Source organism: Ursus maritimus, unplaced genomic scaffold (assembly GCF_017311325.1).
Source record: "Ursus maritimus isolate PB19 unplaced genomic scaffold, ASM1731132v1 scaffold_18, whole genome shotgun sequence".
Lineage (NCBI taxonomy): Eukaryota > Metazoa > Chordata > Mammalia > Carnivora > Ursidae > Ursus > Ursus maritimus.
Genome location: NW_024424230.1, coordinates 46795773 through 46812557, shown reverse-complemented (window position 1 = coordinate 46812557; position 16785 = coordinate 46795773). Strand labels below are relative to the sequence as shown.

The 16785-nt window shown below is 37.2% G+C and overlaps 1 long non-coding RNA gene across 1 annotated transcript in view; it reads right to left on the bottom strand.

The window, feature by feature from the left end:
- LOC103662985 overlaps positions 1 to 15590 on the bottom strand; it is a 128100-nt gene extending 112510 nt beyond the window's left edge. The window contains exons 1-2 of the long non-coding RNA XR_568626.2: positions 15390 to 15590; positions 11990 to 12083 (exon numbers count right to left, since the gene is read on the bottom strand). This is a non-coding gene — a long non-coding RNA (uncharacterized LOC103662985). The remainder of the gene's footprint in view (positions 1 to 11989; positions 12084 to 15389) is intronic.
- Between the last annotated feature and the right edge of the window lie 1195 nt (positions 15591 to 16785).

Below are 16785 nucleotides of genomic sequence, written 5' to 3'. Positions count from 1 at the left end.
TTCCTCCCACTCTATCGTTTAGCATTCCAGTTAGTTTTCAAGAAACCTCTTACATTCTACTCTTCCTAGAACACCCCCCACCTTTGCAATCCCTGACATTAAACTAAAACCTAAGGGCACTGTTTTCTTAATCAGTTTCTCTCACAGAGATCATTCCTTCAACTAGTCATTCACTTAACAAGTACTTACTGAGCAAATCCTCTGTGCTGGGCACTGTGCCAGGAACAAGAGTAGGACAATGGAAAAAAGATGTGGTCCCTGCCCTCACAGAGTTTATAATCTAGGGGAGGAGCACACATCAAACAATTACACAAGTAAGTACCTAGCTACAAATATGATAAGCTCTGCAAAGAAGTTCAGTGCTCTATGAGGATATACAATATGAGCACCTATTCTAGTCTGGACAGGAAGAAAGCTCTTCTAAACAACAGGTATTCGCGAGGATGTGGAAGAAAAGAAACCCTCATGCACTATTGGTGGGAATGTAAATTGGCACAAACACTGTAGGAAACAGTATGGAGGTTCCTCAAAAAATTAAAAATAGAATTACCATATGATCCAATAATTCCAGTATTGGGTATTTACCCAAGGAAAACACCAACTTGAAAAGACATAGGCACACCTGTGTTTATTGTGGCGTTATTTACAATAGTGAAGACATGGAAGCAACCTAAATGTCCACCAATAGACAAATCAATAAGGGAAATGAGGTGTGTGTGTGTGTGTGTGTAATACTACACAGACATAAAAAGGATGAGATTATGCCATTTGAGACATGGATGAACCTAGAAGCCATTATGCTAAGTGAAATAAGTCAGACAAAAAAGACAAACAAACTGAGGGCTTCAGAGGGGAGGGGGGTGGGGGATTGGGATAGGCCGGTGATGGGTATTAAGGAGGGCACATATTGCATGGAGCACTGGGTGTTATATGCAAATAATGAATCATGGAACATTGCATCAAAAACTGGGGATGTACTGTATGGTGACTAATATAACAAAATAAAAATTATTAAAAAAATAATTTTAAAAAATAAAAATAATTTTAAAAAAGAAAGACAAATATCATATGATTCCACTCATAAATGGAATCTAAAAAAAATTAATAAACAAACAAAAAAGCAGAATCAGAACTATAAATACAGAGAACAAACTTATGGTTGCCAGAGAGTGGCGGGGTGGGCAAAATGGGTGAAGGGGAGAAGGAGGCCTCCAGTTATGGAATGAGTACATCACAGAACATAAGGAATACAATAATGTTATTATAATAGTGATGAAATGGGACAGATGGTAGATACATTGTGGTGAACATAACATAAGGCATAAATTTGTCAAACCACTAAGCTGTGCACCTGAAACTAATGTAACCCTGTGTCTCAACTATACTCAAATAAAAAAAATAAAAAAGGTCTCCTACTTTTTAAAAAGATTTTATTTATTTGACAGAAAGAAAGAGAGAGAGAACAAGCAGGGAGAGCAGCAGGCAGAGGGAGAGGGTGAAGCAGGCTCCCAGCTGAGCAGAGAGACTGATGTGGGGCTCGATCCCAGGATCCTTGGATCATGACCCAAGCCAAAGGCAGCTGCTTACCTGACTGAGCTACCCAGGTGCCCCGAAAACTCTCCTACTCTAAAAAGAATCTTTATCATACTTGTTGAGCATCTATTGTGTCTCAGATAGTAGGAGGACCTATTATATATGACGTAATCCCTAGATACAAAATGTTAGTAAAAGACATAGAAGGAAATTAACATTATAGAACAGTGCAATACCTGATATGTAAAAGATAAGCACAAAGGCATTTGAAGAATTGCTAGGAATCAGGGAACACTTCCTGGAAAGCACTTAGCCTCATTTTGATAGGCAAAAATTATTGAGCCACAGAAAGGGGACATTCCAGTCGAAGGGGAGGACATATGCAAAGCTTTGGAGGTGATTATATCATAACACATTTGGAGATCTGCAAGGAGTTCACTACGGTTAAAGCAGAGCATATGTTTAGAGGTAGGGATGATTTTGACCGATCTATAGGTCACACTGACAAATCCAAATCTTAAAAATAAAAAATCTTCAAGGATAGATGGTGATTCACCAATACAGTGTCAGCTACAAAAAAATTATAATTACAATATTTTGCTAGAAAAAGCTATTTGCGGATATTTAAGAGAGATAGAAGGTATGTGTGTGGATGTATGTGTGTGTGTGCATGCAGCAGAGGAAGATTGGAAATTAAAACAAACTAGACTCCAAAATTCTTTTATAAACAACCTGCAACAGTTTGAGTAGGAATTTGTTTGCAGTCCAGGTCATAACATCATAAAACATAGCCAGAAATGTAGCTATGACACTACATAAACAAAAGGAAAATAAAGTACAATGATCCCATTACTGGTCATTCATACTAGCATACATCTTGCTAATTAGACTAAGTTAAAGAGGTTGAAGTATTCAGCTAATGAAAGGAGTTTTTTAAAAGTTGGAATGTAGGGCCACAATCTGCCTGTCCTGGCAGTGTTGCCTACAAACAGTCATTAATCAGAAAGGGAATTATTATTTCCTTATGGAATTCAGCTTCAGCGATTTCCCTCTTGAACTTACCTGGAAATCTTTAATGTGGAGAGTCACGCTACACCCATTCCCAACTGGAAAACTCAACTTATCTTTCAGTGTATCTCCTGAACTCCACTCCTCCTCTTTATTCAGTCAAAAAGTACCAACTGAAATGGAGTTCCTTTCCATCTCTCACATATATGTTTCTGTCACTGTTAAGAATTATGGAAATAAATTTTAAGGGGAGCAGTTGAAAGCCTACATATGGGGTTGTTTAAACAAAACCACATTTTTAGCCACCAATTAACTAAACTTGATGATCTAGAAACTCAACCTTGAAAAGTTTATTCTGTATGTTTGGGTTTGTTTGGATTTTTAAAAATAAAATAATTTTTGAGGTTTGAGGACATGACCAAAGCCTAAAATGAAATCTTGGGCTATCCTTTTTAAAATTTTATACACCAGCAGATTTTTTTTTTACTTTTGCTTAAAAGACTGTCTTTAACTTCTTTTTTTTTTTTTTTTTTTTTTTTTTTTTAAAGATTTTATTTATTTATTTGACAGAGATAGAGACAGCCAGCGAGAGAGGGAACACAAGCAGGGGGAGTGGGAGAGGAAGAAGCAGGCTCATAGCAGAGGAGCCTGATGTGGGGCTCGATCCCGTAACGCCGGGATCACGCCCTGAGCCGAAGGCAGGCGCTTAACCGCTGTGCCACCCAGGCGCCCCTGTCTTTAACTTCTTGCTTCTTTTTTAAATTAAGAAGCCATATCAGGAGTATAGGTTACTGGGGCGCCTGGGTGGCACAGCGGTTAAGCGTCTGCCTTCAGCTCAGGGCGTGATCCCGGCGTTATGGGATCAAGCCCCACATCAGGCTCCTCCACTGTGAGCCTGCTTCTTCCTCTCCCACTCCCCCTGCTTGTGTTCCCTCTCTCGCTGGCTGTCTCTATCTCTGTCAAATAAATAAAAATAAAATCTTTAAAAAAAAAAAAAAGGAGTATAGTTTACTGAGACGTTATCAATCTCTCGCACCACACCAGATTCAGTACACAAAGACTTGTTCTACTGGTTAGACCTAGAACTCATTATTATTGGAATAAATAGTAAGGTTACTTCATCTCTGGACTGTAATTTCCATTTTCACTTGCCCTCTGTCCTTGATTCTGCACTTCTAACATCAGTGAGTAATAAGATGCAAATATGAAAGGCATGCTTAGCAAATTGGTAGATGATAAAAATGCAGGAAGGACAGCAAATATTGTTGATAAAAAGAATCAAGATTCAGAAAGAGCAGGAGAGGCTGGAACAATGGGGCAAATCTAACAAGCAAAATTTAGAATGATTAAGCACAAAATCCTATACATAGGTTCAAAAATAACTATGCAAAGTTTGGAGTCAGTAAGTATGTAAGAGACTTCAAAATTTTAATTAATAATAAACTGAATATGTGTCAATAGTGTGATATAATTCCAAAAGAAATCTAATGGTTCTTTATGGTGCTCTCATAAATATATAATATTGAGAATGAGAGAAAGTGGATAACTCAAGTTGTGCTAAGTTCAACTATGGATACACATATTACCGTATGTATGGGATATGTTTGGTAAAAGAGCCTGAATTCAAGTTCCAAGAGAATGTGTTCAAAAAACTAGGTTATTTAACCTAAAGACAAAACTTGGGGAACAGACAGTAGCTATCTTCAAATATCTGAGACCCTAGGGATTTGACTTAGTGTGCATTGACCCACAGAGTAAGAAATGGTATTAATGAGTCTAAGCTTTAGGGAGAAAGGCATCAGTTGAACAGAAGAAAGAACTTTTTGTAGTCAGCCAACTAGTAAGGCAAAGATGGAATGGGCTGGCTCTAAGTCCCCTGCCCTTCACTGGTGGTATTCAAGTCCAAGATGGACAATCCCAGCCAGCAGAAAAGCAGCAAACATCGCACTGAAGACTCAAGCATTACGTGGCTTATTGGACTGGGTAATCTATGATCCAGTCTTTTTGGACAAGCTCAGCTCTCACAAAGGGGTTCATCTGGGCCCCCACAAAGCACAAGATCTCTTACAGCTGTCAGAAATTATAGTTTCGAGTGTGGTAAAGCTGACAGGAAGCTAATATTTTAGCTGTTCTACATGGAATCTTAGCCAAAAGGTCAAGAAGCAATACATTTTAGTAGTGTGCAGTGGTCTGAGAGAAGGACCATTATTTTATGATGTGACCCTTCTTCCAACTAGGTGAGATCATCCTTGTCTTTCCAAGAACATTGCCCAGACCCTGTAGGGACTTTAGGGTGAAGTAATGCCATACTTGGGCCTTTCAGAAAAAAGATGTGCTGAGAACAAACCCAACTCAGAACCCCTAAACACAAATCTAAGGGTGATTTTGCCAATGCAAAGTCTATAAAGACCTATAAAGACAGGAGCTTTACAGATGAAACTAGGTAATTTATTTGCCTAAAAAGTTTTCAGACCATGTATCTTTAATGCTTGGATTTCCATCTCAATGCATTCAATAAAAGAAGCAAATCCACACGGTGCCCTGCTTCACCTTATATAATATCCTCTGATGAAGGGTAGGATGGGGGGAGTGCAGTAAAACCCAGTGCCCTCATTTCCTCAGATTTTGTTTGAGGGTATTTTTCTAATTCTGTGAAAATACTTCTTTCTCTGTCCCTGAGAAAATTACTGATACTTGACACCATGATGATGTTCAGAACGGCAGAACTAATAGTCAGAAGTACGAAAAGATTATCTCCCTCAAGCCATAAAGGAACAACTATAAGAAAAGCAAAAAGCCTCTGTACTTTAAAAGCCCATTGTCTCTTCTACCTGAAGGTGAGAGAATGAGGGGTATTACTTAGCTCAATTAAGTAAAAACTTTCTGAGTCAGCTGTACCCAAAGATGAAATGCAGGGGCCCAGAGTACCCAACCATGTGTTAATCTGTCCAGCACGAAAAGGAGGGGACTGAAGTCAAGAGCAAAGAAACCTAGTGGGTATCTTGGTCCCAAGTTCCGTAAAGACATGTTTAAGAAACCCCAGAGGCCATTATAACATCCCAGCCAAGCAGGTTTGCAAAGGAAGCAAGACGCTTGTGTCCGTTTCCAATGATATCATTGTTGCCCTCAATAATTTTGCTCCTTGTAATGCATATTTGAAAGCTGCTTAGAAAATAGATCTGTTTTTTTTAAGTTCTGGGTTTTTTTTAAGGTTTTATTTACTTATTTGAGAGAGAGAGAGAGCACGCGAGCCGAGAGACAGAGCATCCTGACACTTGAAATGAACAAAAGGGCAATTTTCTTCACTTTCAAACCAACGTAACATTCTTCAAGCCCTTTTTTAGAAAACCTTGTGTAAAATGCTCCCTCGATAAGCAGGCTTCTGACAGAAGCTCCCCTTGCTAGCTCTTTGCTACTGCATAGCTAAGTGACTATCTGCTATCACCACAGAGCAAAACGAGGGGAGATTTCTGCTTTAGGGATCACATCTTGGAGTGCAGACTTTGCCCACTCTCTTATCGCAAAGTATTCCTTAACTAATACATTTGAATTAAATTATAGAGCCAGCTTGAATTAAATTATAGACCAGAGCAACATTTTCTAGTCTTTAAAGGTCAGTAATCTTTTTGCAAGCCTCGTGTTTTTCCCCCCCAAGGTGGATATTCATCCTCATATATTCCTGAAAGGGACTTGATCCTGTTGGAGATGACCATCTTTCCCTGGAAAGAACAAACTGGCTTCCATCAAAGCATTTTGAAATATTTATTCCTACAGGCTACTTGCTAATGGCAAGAAGATGCACCTTTACAGCGGCAAGATCTAGCACTTTAACCAAGTAATGAAACGAAGCCTCACTAATAGTGGGACAACCTGACTGTTACGCTCTCCTGAGGTGATGCACAAACCATCACTTACGACGTACACTTGCCAAACACGTTCAAATTGAATCTGATTGAGACTTTAGACATCACTTCCAGTTTACAGGAAGTAAAGAAGCTAAAAGAACAAGGCTAAAATAAATATAAGAAAACAATAAGGCAAATCCAGAATGTGGAACGTCTTATAATTAGATAACTAGCCTAGTTTCTTCAAAAAGTCTATGTCACAGGGAAAAACAGTGAGAGTATTCTGCAGCAGAGACTGAAGAGATATAATAACCAAATGAAACTTCATGGAGTCCAAGGTTGAAAGAAATCCCAATAAAAGACATCACCAAGAAAAATTGAGGAAATTTCAGCATGGATTAGATATTAATTGATACTAGGGAATTGTTCATTTCTGAGGTGCGATGGTACAATTAGTTACATAGTAGACTATACCTCTAATCAATATATGTTTGAGAAGTATGTATAGGAAAAGTGCCACCATGTCCAACTAATACATGTGTGTGCATATGTGTGTACAGATATGTACAAAATCCCAAGGCATCACACACACACACACACACACACACACACACACACATACACACAAACTAAAACTAAAAACAATTAAAACAAAAACAAAAACCTTCTGGCAAAGATGTGGAAAATCAAAATCGTTGTGTGCTGTTGGGAATGTAAAATGGTGCAGCTGCTATGGAAAAAAAAGTATGGAGATTTCACAAAAAGTTAACAAATAGAACTATCATATGATCCAACAATCCCACTTTCAGGTATTTATCCAAAATAATTGGAATCAGACCTCCCATGTTTGTTGCCGCATTATTCACAATAGACAAGAGAAGGAAACAACCTAAATGTCCATCAACAGAGAATAGATAAAGAAAAGTAGTGTACACATACAATGGAATATTATTCAACCATTAAAAGAAGAAGGAAATTCTGTCATGTACTACAACATAGATGAACGTTGAGGACATTATGCTAGGTGAAATAAGACAGTCACAGAAGGGCAAATGCTGCATGTTTCCATTTATATGAAGTTTCTAAAGTAGTCAAACTCATCAAAGATAATGTAGAATTATGGTTGCCAGGGGCTGTGGAAAAGGGAAATTGGGATTTGTTGTTCAATGGGTATAAAGTTCCATTCATGCAAGATGTAAAAGTTCTAGAGATCTGTTGTACAACATGGTGTTTAGAGTAAACTATACCATACTGCACACTTAAAAACCCGTTAAGAGGACAGATCTCATGCTATATGATTTTTACCACAATTAAGATGTTTTTAAAACCTTTCTAGGGGCGCCTGGGTGGCACAGTCGTTGAGCGTCTGCCTTCGGCTCGGGGCGTGATCCCAGTGTTCTGGGATTGGGCCCCACATCGGGCTCCTCTGCTGGGAGCCTGCTTCTTCCTCTCCCACTCCCCCTGCTTGTGTTCCCTCTCTCGCTGGCTGTCTCTCTCTGTCAAATAAATAAATAAAATATTTTTTAAAAAATAAAAAATAAAATAAAACCTGTCCAAAACTAATTAGTTCAGCCAGGTTATAAGATCAATGCCCAAAATCAACTGCATCTCATTATACAATAATGGACATATAGAAACCAAAATTTAAAACATGATGCCATTTAAAATTGCTCCAAAGAAAATGAAATACTTAGGTATAAATGTAACAAAACATGTATAAGATCTGTACCCTTTTCATTACAAAATGTAATGAAAGAAATCAAAGAAGACCAGCATAATTGGAGAGTTCATAGATTGAAAGATTGTGTTTATACATTGGAAGACTTGGCATAATTAAGATGTTGATTCTCCCCAGACTGATACATAGGCTTAACACAACTCTTATCAAAAACCCCAGCAAGATGATTTGTGGACATAAGAAAGTTAATTATCAAATTTATATGGAAAGGCAAATGACCTATATTAGCCAAAACAATTTCCAAAAAGAATAAAGTGGGAGGAATTATTGTTTCTGATGTTAAGATTTATTATATAGCTATAGTAATCAAGACAGTGTGATACCAACAGAGGGATAAACATATATACAGATCAATGAAATAGAACTGAAAATCCAGAAATAGACTTACACCAATTGTTTAATTTTTGACAAAGGTGCAAAAGCAATTCAGTAGAGAAAGGATAGTCATTTCAACAAGTGGTGCTGGAGCAATGGGACATCCATAGGCAAAGAAGAAAGAAAGAAAGAATGAAAGAAAGGAAGAAAGGAAGAAAGGAAGAAAGGAAGAAAGAAAGAAAGAAAGAAAGAAAGAGAAAGAAAGAGGGAGGGAGGGAGGGAGGGAGGGAGGGAGGGAGGGAGGGAGGGAAAGAAAGAAAGAAAGAAAGAAAGAAAGAAAGAAAGAAAGAAAGAAAAGGAAAGAAACTTGAACTCAAAAATACAAAATTTAAGTCAAGATGGATGAAAGAGTTCCATCTGTGTCCGCATTCATGATTGTCACTCACTCATAATCAGCTTTAAGATGGAAATGTTTTTGCCATAGCTTCCCTTCTCCTTTCACGGTCCATCAAAGTCTTTTCTCCTCCCCTACATCTGTTGATCATCGCCCATTGTGAAAGTTGAATGCAGATGCAGCACCAGAGTGGTCTGTTATAAAAAGACTAAGAAAATGAAATTCAGGATCTGGACTCAGTTTGACTCTGATCTCTCCATTAACCTTTCAGAATATCCTTCCAATCTCTCTCTCTCTCTCTTTTTTTCTTTTTCATATTGGGTTTGTTTTACTTGTGTTACAGAGTCCTTAGTAGTGCAGTGGGGTTAAAAAGCTTGTCTAAAGTCACAGCAGTTCTGTAGTGGTGAGCCCAGGCCTGTCTCCGTTCACTGCCAGGGTGTGCTCTTCCTGTCACACGCACTTCCCAGGAGGGAGACATTTCGAGGCAAGAACATCCTTGTACTACTTAATTCATGACATATAGTTAATCACCTTCTCTGCCTCCTGATGAATCCAACCCTGAGCTTGGTCTTGGCAGCAGACTGAAAGGTCTGACACCCCTGGTCAAATCCACAGTGCCATCCTGGACATGTGGGTAGGACTGGAAGGGCCCACAGAACCTGCCCCCTTTGTTCCAGATTGTCACTCCAGGCTTCTTTCTCTCACAGGGTTGCCACAAAGCTGGGAACAGTCCCAAGCCGACATCAGTTGAAACCATCCGACATTCTGGAAGTCACTATTCGCATTACTTTCAATTTGATAGTCACTTCTATGTGACTGTTTCACCTACATACAAAACACCAGGTAACTGTACACAAAACACCCAGGTTGTCATTTCAGTTTGTGCTTCCCAACTGTAAGCATCAGAAAGCACAGTACTGGAGAGCAAACTGGAAGCCAAGAAACAAAAGCTTAATATACTGATACCACGATAGTCATAATAATGTGAGTAATATGCAACACAGCTACTAATTGCTGTAAATAGTGGTGGAAGTCTTCGTAGAGAGTACATTTTATCTAGGCCTCAGTGAATTCATAAAAACTTGCCAGAAAGAATGGGAAGAAGGGTGTTCTAGGCAAGGGAGCAGTACAGGCGTGAAAGTATGAAAACAAGTGATACAGAGTATTTGAAGGCCTACATGCCATGCCAGAGAGGTTGAGGAATATAAAGATCAATTAACCTAAATCTGACATTATTAATTTGCTTTTTATGGTTAAAATAAATATATTCTCTTGATATACACTTGGTTATGACTGAAGGTAAGATTTAGTGTAACTATGTGTGGATGGAGAAAGGCCGCAGCACCCACCCACATATCAATCATTGAGCCCCCCAAAATTTTATGATCTGGTACCATGTTTTCTTTTTTCACTCTCTTAAGTTTCCTTGGAGTCGCTCTTAAGTTCCAGAATAAGAAATGCATGCTTACTCATGAAAAATTCACAAATAACTATACCCATATTCCAGAGGCCCTCATGTCCCTCTGACACTGCTGAGAATCAAATGTAGAGTAAGCAGTTTCTAGTTCCCTCACTCCTTGAACAAAATATTTTCTGCACAGTTAACTAATCCAGTCACTTAATTTCAGTTTTTTGAATTGATTTGAAATAAAAGGATTATGAGTACATTAAAATCAATCTGTAGCTATGAGATTTGTGGAGAGCCAGTATCTATCTGCTTTCCCATCTGCAAAAACTTTTGATTTAGGACGTTTTTTACTAAAAAACATGGAATCTGAACACACTGTCTGGGTATGAATCTTCATTATCCCACTGACTACATACTTACCTGTCTATGCCTTAGTCTCCTCATCTATAAAATGAAAATAAAAATAACAATTCCGTAGGGCTGTTCCGAAGATTAAATGGATTAATACATCCAAAGCACTTAGAATAGTGCCTGACACAAAATAAGTGCTATAAAATTATTAGTTTCTTTTTTTTAAGAGTTTATTTATTTATTTAAGAGAGAGAGAGAGCAGGAACGGGGGAGGGGCAGAGGGAGAGGGAGAAACTGAGCCAAGGGCCTACATGGGGGCTCTATTCCAGGACCCCGAGATCATGACCTGAGCCAAAGGCAGACACTTAACCAGCTGAGCCACCCAGGTGCCCCAAATTATTAGTTTCTACCCATTTTGTCCCAATTGGTTTTCTCTTCATACTTCTCCTTGTTTCTTTAAAGGCACTTCACCCCCACTCTCAGGCTTAACTTGGAAATGATAAAGTTTTTCTTTATTACATCAAGACAAAATGTTATTGTTGGATCCCTCTTTAGGTAGAGGCCTCTTGACTACATTAAACCTTGTACTTCTGCAACTTTCGGAAATGTTGAGCTGGCTGTTGTGATAACTGTATTCAGAAATAGCACAGAGATAAACAGTGTCAGGATTTGAACCCAACCTATCTGCTGGGAAGCTCACAAGAGCTGCAAAATCCAGACCATAACCATGTCCTAAGTGGTGAAGAAATGTTTTCCTCACTCCCCCCTGGAGGAGCCCAGGCATTTCTCCCTCTAAAAAGGTGAAGAAGAATGGCATTTTGTAGCTGGCTCCAGACGTGTTACAAGTGAAAATAAAATTTTAACCCTGTGGCTAAAAAATGTAATTGGTATCACATTCTACAACACGCTTTCATTACACAGGCAATGTTTAAATTAAACCAATAAAATCAATAATTATTTGCTAATTACATGTCAGCTATACTTCAATTAAGAATAAAAAATTTAGGGGCGCCTGGGTGGCACAGCGGTTAAGCGTCTGCCTTCGGCTCAGGGCGTGATCCTGGCGTTCTGGGATCGAGCCCCACATCAGGCTCCTCCGCTGTGAGCCTGCTTCTTCCTCTCCCACTCGCCCTGTTTGTGTTCCCTCTCTCACTGGCTGTCTCTATCTCTGTCGAATAAATAAATAAAATCTTTAAAAAAAAAAATTAAAAAAAAAAAAAGAATAAAAAATTTAATAGTTATTCAACTTTGTGAGTTATTCAACTCACATTTATACATTTTATTTTTTGCCAAAATATTTCAGGAATATTACCTTGTATGTTCCTCATGAAAACCTAACAAATATATATTATCATCATTTATAGATAAGAAGTTGAGACTCAAAGAGTCCAACTTACCTGAAGTCACATGGCTAATAGTGGAGCTGCCTTTCAACACAGGCCATCTGGCTTCAAATACTGTGCTTTTTATCTTATGACTTTGTGCTGAGCACTGCGAAGAAAACACAAAAGTGAAAATGAGAATCTCTACATTTGAGAAACTCATAGCCTAATTGGGAAACAAAATGATACGTTAGATAACAAAATTGTTAACAAAACAATTCAGACTTTTATGATGTATGATTTTACAAATGTATTTGTAGGTGGGGATATTAAACTCTTAGTGGATTTCTGGATAGAACCACCACCAGTGGAGCATGGTACTGCTGCTTGTACCTTCTCTTCAGTTTCCTGAAAGGGCCCTATGACCAATTCCTGCTTACAAGAAAACCTGGGAAAACCAAGGAAACCTAACTGTCATCAGGGGCAGACAGTACCTTATACATATCCAGAAAAGGGATTAGTAAGCATTTATATCGTTTACTAAATATTTTAATAAATATACTAAGTATATTAGGATACTAAATACATTAGTAAGCATTAACACAGCTTACTAAATATTTTGAATAAATATTACATACTGCAATAAGTGCTGCAAAGGAAATTTAATAGCATGCATGCTTTCCTAGGGGAATAACAATGAAGAATCATAATTTAAAAAGCATTCCTTTTTCCTCTGACCATTACATGTTTGGCTTCTGCTCATCTTAACCTGGGCAATTTAAATGTTACCTCCTTAAAAAGGGATACCAAAAGTATGATCCTTAAAAAAAATTAAACTAAAAAAAATTTTAATGAAATTAAAATAAAAAATTTATGATCCCCACTGTTATTCTCCAACAAAGCATTATATTTATTCCTGACAATCAGAGGAAAGAGAGAAAGTGGGTATAAAGGTCATTCGAAGATTAAAAGCTTTTGTTGGTGGAACAGAAAGATGGCCCTTGTGACCAAAGCATGGGGCAGAGTAACATAAGATGAGTTTGGAGAGGTAAGCAGAGGTCAACTCTTCATAAAGTCTTTGTGAGCCATGGTCAGGAGTTTGGATTTTGTTTTACATGTAATTAAAAGCCAATGAAGAGTTCTCAGGTGAGCAAAATGATGCCATTTACATTTTTTGGATTACTCTATTTCTATATAAAAATATTTTCTACTCATAAAATGTCTTCAGTGATCACAAATCATTGACAAGCAATATCTACCACTTTTCTTCTGCCAACAAACTTTAAAATCTAAAGGAAATAAGTGATGTTCCATCAAAATATAAGTTTCCAAAATTGACTCAGTAGTATGTAGAACACCTAAACATCTATAGAATTTTTCAAAATACATACTAAAGCTTTACCACTTAAAATGGCACCAGATTCAGAAGATTTACAGTTAAGTTGTCTCTAAATTCATAGAAAAATCATTCCCACGTATCCTATTTCAGGGTATGTGGAGGCAGGGGGACAGAAGTTTCCCTAATCCATTCAATCATAATACTAATGCCAAAAACTAATAAAGGTATGCCAATAAAGAAAACTAGAACAATTATAATTAATAAAAATTAAAATCTGAGATTAGATATTAACAAATCAAATCTAGTAATGTGTTGAAACAGTTATTCTGTAACTAAGTAAAGTTCATTCCAGAAAAGCAAAATTTCCCAATTTTAAGAAATGTCTTAGTATTACTTATTACATTCAAAATTAAAAAAGAAAAATAAGTAACTACATAAATATACACACCCCCCAAAATTGAGATATTAAATTGGATATTCTTGAGCTAAAAAAAACAAACTAAAAAATGAGAATAGTTTCTAAACATGACAAAAATGTTAAATACATCAATAAAAATTGGGAGAAAGGACAAAAATAATTATTTGCAGAGAACTTGCCACATGCCTGGAAAATACAAAAGACTCAACTAAAAAGTTATTGGTCCTAATTAGAGAATTTAGTAATGTGTCTAGAAGTAAGATAAATATATAAAATTATTAACTTATTTTCATATTAACACTGATCAGTTCAAGAAGAAGATGTTAGTGGGGAGGGTGATACAGCCTATTCAAAACAGTGACAAAACCTAAAAATATATTCAGCATGGAAGGCATAAAGCCTATTGAAAATATTGAATAATGAAAAAACACATTATAATTCTCAGATTGAAAATGGAAAGTCTACCATTCTCAAGCCAATATATAAATTTAATGTAATATCAATTAGAATCCCAAAATATGATTTTGTTTTTGGTGTGATAATTGGGTAGAAGTTGGAACTAGATAAAAATAATTCTCAAAATCGCCCAGAAGAATAAATGTATAACAATTTCCTAAGAAAATTATGAAAAAAATAATAATGAAGGGGTTAACCTCTTAGATATTAAAATCTACCATAAGGCTTACGTAAACAAATAATTATGCTACTGAAACAGCACAGGAAAGTAGACCAGTAGAACAGACTACAGAACAAATTGAAGTATATTCAGAAATTTAACATTTAATTAAAAAAACACTTCAGTTCAGTGGGAGAGGATGTATTCTTCAACAAAAATTAAAGTTGGGATGAGTGGCTATCCAAGTAGAAGGAAATAACGTTAAATACTAAAATAAATTTCAGACATAAGAAAGTGAACAAGAAAAAAACTATGTAAACATATTTTAAATAGTAAAACACTTTTATAACCTTGAGATATAGATCATCCTAAACAAGATAAAAAAAAAAAAAAACAACTCAGGGGGCGCCTGGGTGGCACAGTCATTAAGCGTCTGCCTTCGGCTCAGGGCGTGATCCCGGCGTTATGGGATCAAGCCCCACATCAGGCTCCTCCGCTATGAGCCTGCTTCTTCCTCTCCCACTCCCCCTGCTGTGTTCCCTCTCTCGCTGGCTGTCTCTATCTCTGTCAAATAAATAAATAAAATCTTTAAAAAAAAAAAAAAAAACTCAGAAGCCATAAAGGGGAAAAACGTATTATTGACCACATGAAAATCAGAAATTCTCTATAGAAAATGAGACCATAAACAATGTGAAAACACAGTAAAAGAGAGAGACACAAGGCCAGTATTCTAATACAGTCAAGCCATTTCTGGGGTATTCATCTATTAGATGAATAGAAAGAGAAACAATCATTTCTTATTTTATGTTTTTTTAAGTGTTTAAATTACATGACTTTCATTTTTGAGGTTGTTTGATAGTTTCCAGAAAAAAAGAAGCATTGCGTTGGAGGTAGAAGCCAGATTCCGACAGATTAAGAAATCAAAGGGAATTGAGAAAATAGAAGAAAGTAGTGACAGGAAAGAATGAGACAGTGAAAGTGAGGGAAGTTATTTCTTAAATTGTGGACATCATTACATCTAGAGGAGACAGAGCTAGAAGAGAGAAGTGAAAGATACAAAAGGGGGAGGGAAAGAGACTCCGACGGGAAGGGAAAGAATTACCTTAAAATAAGGGAGATACCTCTTCCTACAACAGGACAGGATTTGCCCCAGGCAACTTTTAAGGGAGACAGGAAGAGAACAGAGAGAATGCCTTTCTGATGATGGTCTCTATTTTCTCTTGGAAGAGGAAAAGACTATGAACACATTGCTGGCTAAGAATGAAAAGAATGAAAGGGGATAGAATTCCTACAGAAAGTAGTACATTTTAAAATAGCTGCTGTGGGGAAAAAGAAAACAAGCTGACCAAGGGACAAGTCAGAATGTTTCTGAACACTATGGAATGCCTTGTTGGAGATTGTATTAATGCCAATCTGTTGGCCATACGTTTTTCTCCAGCTGTATTCCTAAGACAGAGAGCAGAAAACAGCCTGAAAGAAGGATTCACCTAGAGTGAGAGACTGATCGGGTAGATGGGATGGAATATGCAAGGAGTAAAAGGAACTGAGGACATTATTAGGAGTTAAATCCAGGCTTGGTGGGGAATGAAATAAAGACAGGAGGACCAGATAAACCAAGAGTGTCTCCCAAACTTTACTATAAATAGCATCTTCAGAAGAATTCAAGGAACATACTCTGAAAATTACTAGTCTAGAAGAATAGAGACACATAGAAGAGATGACGTTTCAGAATCAAAAACACGACAGAAGGAATAAGAAAGTTCTGAAGGGAAGTTGGGTATAGGTGTGGTTTAGACTTTGGTGCATTGTCAGCAAAGGAAGATAGTTAGGAGTTTGAGGGTTTTTAATGCTACTACCACACACTAGATATCCTTCTCTGCCTTAATTTCTCCACTAAAAATATTAAGATGCTATTTTTTCCTTCCTTGTATTTATTTAGTTAAGGGTAAGCATCACTACTGAGAAGTTTGAGATTTCTTTTAACCTGTAAAAGAATATTTTAAGCCACTTAAGCTTGAGATGTGGTGAGATAATTTACCCAGAAGGCTTTCCAACCTATTAGTTTTCTTTTCTTTTTTTTTATAATAATTTTTTATTGTGTTATGTTAGTCACCATACAGTACATCCTTAGTTTTTGATGTAGTGTTCCATGATTTATTATTTGCATATAACACCCAGAGCTCCATGCAATACGTGCCCTCCTTACTACCCATCACTGGCCTATCCCAATCCCCCACTCTCCTCCCCTCTGAAGCCCTCAGTTTGTTTCCCAGAGTCCATAGTCTCTCATGGTTCATTCCCCCTTCTGTTTACCCCCCCTTCATTCTTCCCTTCCTTCTCCTACTGATCTTCCTGCTATTTCTTATGTGCCATAAATGAGTGAAACCATATGATAATTGTCTTTCTCTGCTTGACTTATTTCACTTAGCATAATCTCCTAAAGTCATATATACAAAGGCATATATACAACCTATTAGTTTTCATCATTAGGGAGGTAA